The 12,747-nt window shown below is 36.0% G+C and overlaps 1 protein-coding gene and 1 pseudogene across 1 annotated transcript in view; one reads left to right on the forward strand and one right to left on the reverse strand.

Moving 5' to 3' along the window:
- dos (daughter of sevenless) overlaps nucleotides 1-12,747 on the forward strand; it is a 104,092-nt gene that overhangs the window by 21,186 nt on the left and 70,159 nt on the right. The gene's annotated exons all lie outside the window — the stretch shown is intronic.
- On the reverse strand, nucleotides 5,924-7,001 carry LOC138857692 (uncharacterized; annotated as a pseudogene).

The raw sequence follows: 12,747 nt of genomic DNA on the forward strand, positions 1-12,747 counted from the left end.
ATTTAAAATTTGATCACGACGTCTTCTTATTGGATCTTCTCGATGACTTCTCCTCAATGCTGTATCTCGTTGCCTCTCTTCTTCCCTTATTATTGCAGACGCCGTACAGAACGTTCCATTGTGTTGCGCTCCTGCTCCGCTGCTCTATATTCCGGATTGGTTCTCCTATTTAAATGTTCCGCGGTGTTGCGTTCCTGCTCTTTATTTAATTGTTCTATATTCCGGATCCAAGCGCCTGTTCGAATGTCCTATTGTGTTGCGCTCCTGCTCCGCTACTCTATAATCCGGATTGGTTCTCCTAATTAAATGTTCCGCGGTGTTGCGTTCCTGCTCTTCAGTTCTATATTCCGGATCCAAGCGCCTGTTCGAATGTTCTATTGTGTTGCGCTCCTGCTCCGCTGCTCTATATTCCGGATTGGTTCTCCTATTTAAATGTTCCGCGGTGTTGCGTTCCTGCTCTTTATTTAATTGTTCTATATTCCGGATCCAAGCGCCTGTTCGAATGTCCTATTGTGTTGCGCTCCTGCTCCGCTACTCTATAATCCGGATTGGTTCTCCTATTTAAATGTTCCGCAGTGTTGCGTTCCTGCTCTTCAGTTCTATATTCCGGTTCTAAGCGCCTGTTCGAACGACCTATTGTTTTGCGCTCCTGTTCCGCTCTATATTCCGGATTGGTTCTCCTATTTAAATGTTCCGCGGTGTTGCGTTCCTGCTCTTCAGTTCTATATTCCGGATCCAAGCGCCTGTTCGAATGTTCTATTGTGTTGCGCTCCTGCTCCGCTGCTCTATATTCTGGATTCAAACGTCTGTTTGAATGACCTACTGTATTACGCTGCTGCTCTGTGAAGTAGGTTCTGTCGTCTAGTGGAACGTGCAGAACGGGCACGAGTTCTCTCCTCATTGCGGTACTCCAAATTTAAGCTGCGTAATTCGGCAATATAGTCGGCGTTCCTCTGTCTATTATTTTCCAAATTTTGACTATATTGTTGTCGGCTTCGATTCAGAGCATTGCGACGTCTTTGTTCCTGCGATTGTCTAGATACTCTTGGCATTTTTATAAATTAATAAGATATTTATACAAATGAAAAATATAATATACTAAAAATAAACAGTGAAAAAATTATAATAGAATTAAAGTAATGCTTATTCTTAAAAAATAATAATATTTTTGAAATAATGCTCATTATTTGAAAAGGATTTTTTTCGTTGTTTTGAAAGTGTGCCTTGTTGAAAGTTTAAGCTGGTCGCGTAAACTGAAGTGATCCGATGTATTGCGCCCTATTTATTGAATCCTTTAGAGCCCGACTTCACATCTGCAAACTCTTTTGCCCTTCTTGGTATCATCAAGGAATTTTCGAAGAAATGTTAAGGCGTTAATTACAAAAGTTGCATTGTAGAGGTTCTTTTTTACCTAGGTTATATTTTCTACCTCCTCTAAGAACTATGTTTACTTTCTTTATTGAATCCTTTAGAGCCCGACTTCACATCTGCAAACTCTTTTGCCCTTCTTGGTATCATCAAGGAATTTTCGAAGAAATGTTAAGGCGTTAATTACAAAAGTTGCATTGTAGAGGTTCTTTTTTACCTAGGTTATATTTTCTACCTCCTCTAAGAACTATGTTTACTTTCTACCTAGGTTTTGTTTTGTACCTACCCATCAGTTAATTAGGGTTTTAAAATTATTATTAATAAATATTATATAATATATTTTGAATTATTAGGGATTTATTTATTTAATGGGTATTAAAAATATTATTTCGCCTTTCTCTTATGTATATATTCTTAACATAATTGTCTACTTACCTCAATACCAAAATTCATTTAGATCGATCAGTTTGTATGGCAACTATATGATACAGTCATCAGATCTGAAAAATTTCTTATGATATTTTATTGTTACCGTGGCCAATAATCCATGCCAAATTTCATCCAGTAAGTTTAGTGGAAATATTAAGACGTTAAATACAAAAGGGGCATTATCGAAGTGTTTTTTACCTAGGTTATGCTTTTGAGCTACGCTTCGAACAATGTTGATTTCCTACCTGTTATTCTACCTAGAATGTTTTGTACCTACCCATCAGTTAATAAGGGTTTTAAAACTGAATAATTATGTTTTTAAAGTTAGTGTTCAATTATTATTAATAAATAATAATATATCTTGAATAATTAGGGATTTGTTTATTTTATGGTTAATTAAATAATATTTTTGCTCCTTACTCATATGTATCCATTCTTAACACAATTTTCAACTTATTGCCCCAATTAGCTACATGTCATACCTTACTTTTGGCACAAGCAAAACAGTTTTTGGCAGATATAAGAAAAATTTTATTGAAAGTTCAAATTGGACAGTATAAATTATTAATTAATCTGATTTGTTTATAATATATTTTTTGTAAAGTGGTTAAATCTGATTACAATGTAAATATATTGGAGAAGATTGATTAGTTATGTTATTCACTATTTACCATATAGAAAAAATTTAAGGGTTTAATTTTCTATTACAAACTATATTACATTTCGGAAAAAATGGGTTCTCTATTTAATGAAAAAAGTAAGTCATGCCAAACTTTGTGAAGATATTTTGTCACATAAAAAATTGGCCATACAAGATCTTGATTTTGATCGGTCAGTTTCCATGACAGCTGTATGCTATAGTGGTCCGATCTTAACAATTCGTTCGAAGATTGAAGTCATATCTTAAGCAATAATTCATACTAAAAACTTCCATACAAAAACCTATTTTAATCGGTCCGTTTCTATGATAGCTGTGGTCTGATATGAACAATTCGTTCGAAGATTGTAGCGATATCTTGGACAATCATCATCCATGCCATATTTCGTGAAGATAACTTGCCGTAAAAAATTTTTTTCATATAAGAACTTAATTTAGATTGTCAGTTAGTATAGCAGCTATATGCCATTGAGAGAAATCCATGCCGGATTTCGTGAAGATATCTTACCTAATGAACAATTTTTCCATGCAAGCACTTGATTCCGATCGTTCAGTTTGTCTGGCAGATATATGCTATAGTGATCCCATCTGTACAATTTTTTCGGATATTGCAATACTTCTAGCAATAACCTATGCCAAATTTCGATAAGATATCTCGTCAAATGAAAAAGTTTTTCATGCAAGTGCAGCTATATGCTATAGTCATCCGATCTATACAATTTCTTTGGAGATTGCATAGCTTTATTTAACAAAAACCAATACCGAATTTCGTGAAGATACCTCGTCAAATGCAAGAGTTTTCCATACAAACACTCGATTCCGATTGTTCAGTTTGTATGGCAGCTATATGCTATAGCTATATTCGGAGATTACATTGTTGCCTTAAATAATAATCCGTGCCAAATTACGTGAAGATACCTCGTCAAATGCAAGAGTTTTCCATACAAACACTTGATTCCGATTGTTTAGTTTGTATGGCAGCTATATGCTATAGTCATCCGATCTGATTAATTTCTTCGGAGATTACATTGTTGCCTTAAATAATAATCCGTGCCAAATTTCGTGAAAATACCTCGTCAAATGCAAGAGTTTTCCATACAAACACTTGATTCCGATTGTTTAGTTTGTATGGCAGCTATATGCTATAGTCATCCGATCTGATTAATTTCTTCGGAGATTACATTGTTGCCTTAAATAATAATCCGTGCCAAATTTCGTGAAAATACCTCGTCAAATGCAAGAGTTTTCCATACAAACACTTGATTCCGATTGTTCAGTTTGTATGGCAGCTATATGCTATAGTGGTCCGATATCGGCTGTTCCGACAAATGAGCAGCTTCTTGGTAAGAAAAAGACTTGTTCAAAATTTCAGATCGATATCTCAAAAACTGAGGGACTAGTTCGCGTATATACAGACGGACGGACGGACAGACGGACATGGCTAAATCAACTCAGCTCGTCACGGTGATCATTTATATATATACTTTATATGGTCCCCGCCGTTTATTTTGACAATTTGTAGACTTGAGATGTCATACCTTAAAGTCATTATTTGTACAAAGTTTTATCCCTGTATATTTTTGGTGTTTAATTTGTATACTGGGGAGTGAAAGAATGAGATGGAATATAAAGTTGTTATATGAGAAATAGGCGTGGTGGTAGGTCTGAAGATATATGATTTCACCTAAAGTTGGTCGGTGACACGGCTTATATAAAACTCTCTTGCATCATCCCGGGTGTAAAATTGTAAAGTTTCTGACTTATTTAGCTATTGATTTATCACACTTAGTACTTTTTATAACAACCGCTAATTGGGAGTGGGCGGGGATATAATCCGATTTAATTTATTTCAACACCTAAGGAGGGGATTATAAAATCATTTTTTTTTGACCAAACTTGATTTATTTGGCTTTGGTGGTTTGGGAGATATGTACATTAAACCTATTAAAAGGTGGGGAAACACCAACTTTAAAAAAAATTTCAAACCGCAAATGCCTTTCCTGTTCGATTGTTCGACTTTATATTCAACTAATACCACCTTAAGTAAACACCGTATAAGGACCGCCACCCCTTAACTAGGGGAGTTCATAATGGAAGTAGTATCCATGCAAGGTCGTTTAGAAACAACATATTTCCGGGACAGTGAGTATCTAGTATTCGAACAGATGTACCAAGGGACCTGTTAGTGTAAAGACTACCGCAACAACGCTTAAAGAGGTAACGTCGTCATCCTTCGCGAGTTCTTAAGAGATGCCACCGAAAAGCTGTTCCCGGAGTTGCTGCCGTTAGTGTTAGTGTTTTTCACAGTTATTAAGTTGTCGAGAAATAACTCAAGGATGGTCACATCAGAGTCCTACGGTGCGATACGTCAACTGTTACCTCCCAAGGCCTTCGTTATATTGATGGACGTAATATCGTTTCTTCTTCTTTACTGGCGTAGACACCGCTTACGTGGTTAAAGCCGAGTTAACAACAGCGGCAGCTGTTTCTTCTTCTTTTCTTCAAGTGTAGCCAGGTCCTTCTGTACCTGATCCGTCCTATGCTGCCACCGGCGGTTACTGAATCGAATACTTTTAGAGCTGGAGTGTTCTCATCCGTCCGGACAATTTGACCTAGCCAGCGTAGCTGCTGTCTCTTGATTCGCTGAACTATGTCAATGTTGCCGTATATCTCGCATAGCTCATCGTTCCATCGACCGCGGTATTTGTCGTTGGCAAACCGCAAAAGACCATAAATCTTCCGCAAAACATTTTTCTCGCACACTTCTAACGCCGACTCATCAGATTTTGTTGTTGTTATAGGTGCAGAAAAGGTTCCTGAAGTAATTTCGAGGAATGGTGCCGAGTTGACAGTGCTTGGTCGGATAAAAATCCGGGTCCGACTCTAGTGGGAACGGGATGTGGGATGTTGTCATTGTCCATGCCTCCACACTATATAGCAGGACAGTTAATACTGGTTCCAAGATAGACGAAATCATCTACGACTTCTAAAATATGACTGTCAACAGTGACGTGTGGCAAAAGCAGAACTAACGGTGCGGTTGTTGAGGCCAATGATATCAATATCATCAGCGTAGGCCAGCAGCTGTACACTCTAATAGAATATTGTACCTTCTCTATTTAGCTCTGCAGATCGTAATATTTTCTCCAGCAATAGATTGAAGAAGTCACACGATACGGAGTCTCCTTATCTGAAACCTCGCTTAACATCGAACGGCTCGGAGAGGTCCTTCCCGATCCTGACGGAGTTTTTGGTGTTGCTCAAGGTCAGTTTACACAGCCGTATTAATTTTGCGGGAATGCCAAGTTCAGACATAGCGGCCAGATCCTTTTCGTGTTGTCGAAGACGGCTTTAAAATCGACGAAGAGGTGGTGTGTGTCGATCTTCTTTTTACTGATCTTTTTCAAGATTTGGCGCATGATGAAAATTTGGTCGATAGTAGATATTCCAGATCTAAAGTCACACTGATCAGGTCCAATCAGTTTGTTGAGGATGGGCTTCAGCCTTACATACACTACGCTCGATAGGACCCTTTATGCGATATTGAGGAGGCTTATCCCACGGTAATTGGTGCAGATTGTGGGGTCCCACTTTTTTTGGGATTGGGCAGAGAACACTTGGGTGTCAATCGTCGGGAATGGTTTCATCCCACCATAGAAGCTGATGCATGTACCTTTTCAGTTCTTTACCGCCGTATTTAAAATGCTCGGCCGGAAATCCATCTTCATAGTCGCGAAATGGAGTGTCTATTGGGGAATCGGGTTCGCCATCTCCAGATGTTAGCAGGCTGAAGAAGCCATCAGCCACGTGATCACCTCTTTGGGTCATACAAGAGTATGATCCTGTCTTGAAACATTCCGTTAGTCGCCGCATCTTATCGTAGAATTTTGGAGCATTACCCCTGTCGACTAGTTTCTCATGCTCTTTATACTCACGCATTATGGCCTCTTTTTTGTTTTGTTTGCATAAGCGTTTTGCTTCCCTTTTCAACTTTCAGTATCTATCCCACAATTGCTGTCCGCTTTCTCTCGACTGCGATACGACAGTCCTCATCGTACTTGTTCTTTCGAACTTTCCGAAAACCAATGGTTTTGCTTGTAACTCTAAGTAAGGAGCTTGATATGTCGTCTCACAGTTATAAGTGCTCTCAGAGAGCAGGAGTGCAAGTCGGGTAGAAAATCGTTCTGCTGTCGGTTGCGATAGCTTCTCGATGTCGAACATTTCTTGTGTTTGTTGACGGGCGTACTTTGCTGCACAGAGGTGGGTGCCATAACAAAATATGGTCCAAGTCTATGTTAGGCCCTCGGAGCGTACTCACATAATCGATCTGGTTTTGAACTTTTCGATTTGGAGACAGCCAATAAGCTTGATTATTTTCTTGTGCTGGAATCTAGTTTACAGACAACCATATTTCGGGCCCTGGCGAAGTCGATTAGCCTCAGCTTATTTGGAAAGTTTCGTCATGGAGGCTGAATTTTTCAACTGTTAAATGTGCGTTAAAATCACCAAGCACAATTTCGACATCGTGGCGGTAGCAGTTATCATATTATCCATACGCTCAAAAAAGGCATCTTTGGTCATATCGTCCTTCTCTTCCACCGGGACATTGGCGCGAATCAGTGTTATGTTGAAAAAAATTGCTCCGATGTGGATTGTGGCTAGACGATCATTCACCGGAGTGAATGCCAGGACTCGACGACTGAGTCTTTCTCCCACCACAAACCCACACCGAATTTGATCTCATTTATAATGCCGCTCTAGTAAATGTCACAAGGACCTACTCGCCTCTGTCCTTGTCCCATCCAGTTTTACACTTACGAGGACATCAACCAGCTGGTCAGTGGCACCTTCCCAATTTAGGGACCGGACATTACAGGTGCATGTCCTTAAATCATTGTCTCTCACATTTTTGCATTGGTCGTCATCAAAAGTGGGGTCTTTCATCCGAGGCTCTCTTTTTCATTGAGAGTGGTACGTGGCAGGTGCCAAACCCAGCGCACTACCTCGCTAGAAAACTAGTATAAACATTTGTACACATTTATATAACGAGTCGCTTGCTTCAAGGCTGACGCCCGCTCGCAGCCGCACTGTGGTGAAAATACTTTAATTTGGCACAAGGCTCGTAGTAACAAGGGGTATCTGCGGGTTGAACTTTTAAAAAATGGGCGTGGGGCCTCTAAAAGGTTTAATGTACATATCTCTCAGAAATCCCTTAAGCACCCCTACCGACACTGTAAAATGGATGAAATCTGATGAATGTCCCTACTTAAAGCAAAACTGGCCCACTTTTAGGAGAAATCACATATCTCGGGACTTACTTGACAGATTTCAACCATTCCTATTTTACAGTGCGAATTCGGTCTACAATCACGCGTACTTCCTATATAACAAAATTTTAAATTCTTTAAATTTTTATTATGCAAATCAAGCACCAATGAGTGTATCGTGAAAAAACTTTCCACGAATACTGCCTTTAAAGTATGCCACCTTATGACCAAAACTGTTCAAGCTCCTAGGTACCGAATATGTGGACCCCAGTACTTAAAGTAAACTTTTTAACGAAACTATCGGTCATAGTGTGAGATATATAATTGAAATTTAGACAGGATCCTTTTCGGATAAAAGTATGTCCGTATGATAAAATTGGGTTGAATTTAGTCAATGCTTCCCTTAGCCCCCATATACATAATATAAAGATTTTTAAACTTTCAGGTGACATTATACTGCATATATCGGTCAATATGTGAATGAATCTTAATGAAAATGACAGCGCGTGTTTTACTCATATCTTTGTGCCTAAAATCGATGAAATTCGGCAAAAACTTGACCAAACACCCATATATGTAACTAATATCAGGATTTTCGAGCAACTGGCCGACTTTACTCCGTATAATTGGAGGTGGTTTCTGAGGTACCCTAATGAAACAGTGGGAGCAATTTATTAGCCTGTGGTATGTTAGTAGTATGTGGTATTGGTAAAAATTGATAAAATCGGGTCAATACTACCCCTTTTCGTTATTCTAACACGTTTTATGCTGAATATGTCCGTCAGTGAGTATTATTTATGCATAAAATTGCTTCAAAATGTGCTCTCGAGTATACCTGAGCAATGTCAAAATTTATACAATCAGCCCGTCCCTTTCTCTATCCCCAATATACCCCATAAAATAGTCTTTCTACCTGAATTCAAACCTTTTAGGTCCGTCAAAATGTGTGATATTTTAATGAAATACAGTGGAAAATTTTTCTTAACAATTATGTGGTTAGTTGTGTGTTCTTAACATATTCGAAACGATCCATAATACCTTCCACAAAATGGAGGTTGCCCGGTCCTTTAGCCGATATACATCCCCAAACCATTACCGACTCACCGTGCTTAAGAGTTTCCCTAGTATGTTTTGGCAAGTAAGCTTCGTTTTTACGCCGCCATACAAAACTGCAGCTATCAAATCCCTGCAAGTTAAACTTGCTTTCGTCTGTGAAAAGAACCTTAAAAAATAATATATAATATAATATAACACTGTTATAATAATTACCGAATCAAAATTATGCAATTTACCCTTTGCCAGATTTCTTCAGGCTTTTTTAAATGCAAATTTTAGCCTTTTCTTTCTATTTTTTTCGAATATGTACGATTGTTTGTATTAACTAAAACTAATCGAGTTAGATATAGGGTTATATATATATAAATGATCAGGATGAAGAGACGAGTTGAAATCCGGGTGACTGTCTGTCCGTCCGTCCGTCTATTCGTCTGCGCAAGCTGTAACTTGAGTAAAAATTGAGATATCTTTATGAAACTTGGTAGACATATTTCTTGGTACCGTGAGACGGTTGGTATTGCAGATGGGCGTAATCGGACCACTGCCACGCCCACAAAACGCCATTAATCAAAAACAAATAAATTGCCATAACTAAGCTCCGCAATAAGATACAAGACTGTTATTTGGTACACAGGATCACATTAGGGAGGGGCATCTGCAGTTAGAATTTTTATTTAAAGTGGGCGTGGTCCCGCCTCTAATAGGTTTAATGTGCATATCTCCTAAACCGCTAATGCTATAATATAAACATTCACTGGAAGCAAATGTTTTTAGCACTTCTATTGACGGTGCGGAAATAGTTGAAATCGGGTGGTAACTCCGCCCACTCCCCATATAACGGTACTGTTAAAAACTACTAAAATCGCGATAAATCAAACACTAAACACGCCAGAGACTTTTTATCTCTGGGATGGTATGAAATGACTTTATAGGAACCGCGTTCAAAATTAGACAGTGGGCATGGCACAGCCCACTTTTAGGTGAATACCCATATCTTGAGATCTGCTTAACCGATTTCAACCAAATTCGGTGCATAACGATCTTTTCATATTTCTATGTTATAGTGCGAAAATGGAAATCGGACTACAACCACGCCTATTTCCCATAGAACATCATTTTCAATTCCATCTGATTCTTTCACATTCCACTATGCATATCAAGCAACAATGATTATATCGGGGTAAAACTTTGCGTGAATAATACGTACAAAATATGTGGACCCCAGTGCCTATAGTTGACCTTCTACCGAAAATATTAGTTAATCCACAAAGAAATCCCAAACGAGTATACCATTTGACTTTGCGAGAGTATAAAATGTTCGGTTACATCCGAACTTAGCCCTTCCTTACTTGTTTATTATGTTGTTGTTTACCATAAGTTTTTCTAAAATAACTAACCCTTGAAAATCACTTGATTCAATCGTAGTAAGATTATTAGAAAACAAATTAAGTCTTATTAATGAATTCACATTGTTAAACAAACCATCGGGTATGTCAGAAAGATAGTTTTGTCCTAAGAGCAGCTCCCGCAAATTTTTTAGGTCGGAGAATGCATGACCAAAATAAGTATTGTGTAAATGAAATTAATTGAAATTACCTTCGAAATTCGATTAGTACTTAGATCCAAACTAATTAAGCTTTTCAAATTCTTTAATAATTCCGTGGACAGCGATGAAATTCGATTATTATGGAGAATCAAGCTCCGCAGGTTCTTCAGGTCAGAAAATTTTTAATACTGCAATAACATGAAAATTTACCTTTATCGCAGATCTGTAAAATTGATATTTTTCAGTATAAGTCTAAATCTAAGAAAGTGCTATTCTTTTAAAATGCCTTGGTTATATTTATTTGTTAATACTGCAATAACATGAAAATTTACCTTTATCGCAGATCTGTAAAATTGATATTTTTCAGTATAAGTCTAAATCTAAGAAAGTGCTATTCTTTTAAAATGCCTTGGTTATATTTATTTGTTAATACTGCAATAACATGGAAATTTTACTGTAGCGTTAATCAATAAAATTGATATTTTTCAGTATTAGTCCAAATCTAAGAAAGTGCTATTCTTTTAAAATGCCTTGGTTATATTTATTTGTTAATACTACAAGTATATTAACATGAAATCAGTCAAATTGATGTTTTTCAGTATAAATCCAAATCTAAGAAAGTGCAGTTTTTTGGAAATGCACTGGTTATATAAATTTGCTAATGCGGCAATAACATAAAAATTTTACTTTAGCGCAAATTAGTAAAATTGATGCTTTTCAGTATAAGTCTTACTCTAATAAGGTGCTATTATTTCGAAATGCACTTGTTATATAAATTTGTTAATACTTCAATAATATGAAAATTTAACTTAAGCGGAAATCAGTAAAATTGATGTTTTTCAGTATGAATTTAATCTAAGGTTTAAATTACTGGTTTATCAATTTGTTAATGTAGCAATAACATGAAAATTTTACTTTAGCGCAAATCACTAAAATTGATGTTTTTCAGTATAAGTATAAATCTTAGAAAGTGGGATTTTTTCATAATGCTTTGTGTACAGAAATTTGTTAATGCTGCAATAACATGACAATTTTACTTTAGCAGAAATCAGTAAAATTGATGTTTTTCAGTATTCGTCCAAATCTAAGAAAGTGCTATTTTGCGAAATGCACTGGTTATATAAACTTGTTAATACTGTAATAACATGAAAATTTTACTTTACCGCAAGTCAGCAAAATTGATATTTTTCAGTATAAGTCCAAATCTAAGAAAGTGCTATTTTTACGAAATGCACGGGTTATAAAAAATTTTTAATACTGCAATAACATGAAAATTTACCTTTATCGCAGATCTGTAAAATTGATATTTTTCAGTATAAGTCTAAATCTAAAAAAGTGCTATTCTTTTAAAATGCCTTGGTTATATTTATTTGTTAATACTGCAATAACATGAAAATTTTACTGTAGCGTTAATCAATAAAATTGATATTTTTCAGTATTAGTCCAAATCTAAGAAAATGCTATTCTTTAAAAATTTCTTGGTTATATTTGTTTGTTAATACTGCAATAACATGAAAATTTTACTGTAGCGTTAATCAACAAAATTGATATTTTTCAGTATTAGTCCAAATCTAAGAAAGTGCTATTTTTTCGAAATGCACACGTTATAAAAATTTTTTAATACTGCAATAACATGAAAATTTACCTTTATCGCAGATCTGTAAAATTGATATTTTTCAGTATTAGTCCAAATCTAAGAAAGTGTTATTATTTAAAAATTCCTTGGTTATATTTATTTGTTAATTCTGCAATAACATGAAAATTTTACTGTAGCGTTAATCAATAAAATTGATATTTTTCAGTATTAGTCCAAATCTAAGAAAGTGCTATTCTTTTAAAATGCCTTGGTTATATTTATTTGTTAATACTACAAGTATATTAACATGAAATCAGTCAAATTGATGTTTTTCAGTATAAATCCAAATCTAAGAAAGTGCAGTTTTTTGGAAATGCACTGGTTATATAAATTTGCTAATGCGGCAATAACATAAAAATTTTACTTTAGCGCAAATTAGTAAAATTGATGCTTTTCAGTATAAGTCTTACTCTAATAAGGTGCTATTATTTCGAAATGCACTTGTTATATAAATTTGTTAATACTTCAATAATATGAAAATTTAACTTAAGCGGAAATCAGTAAAATTGATGTTTTTCAGTATGAATTTAATCTAAGGTTTAAATTACTGGTTTATCAATTTGTTAATGTAGCAATAACATGAAAATTTTACTTTAGCGCAAATCACTAAAATTGATGTTTTTCAGTATAAGTATAAATCTTAGAAAGTGGGATTTTTTCATAATGCTTTGTGTACAGAAATTTGTTAATGCTGCAATAACATGACAATTTTACTTTAGCAGAAATCAGTAAAATTGATGTTTTTCAGTATTCGTCCAAATCTAAGAAAGTGCTATTTTGCGAAATG

This window comes from Bactrocera oleae, chromosome 6 (assembly GCF_042242935.1).
Source record: "Bactrocera oleae isolate idBacOlea1 chromosome 6, idBacOlea1, whole genome shotgun sequence".
Lineage (NCBI taxonomy): Eukaryota > Metazoa > Arthropoda > Insecta > Diptera > Tephritidae > Bactrocera > Bactrocera oleae.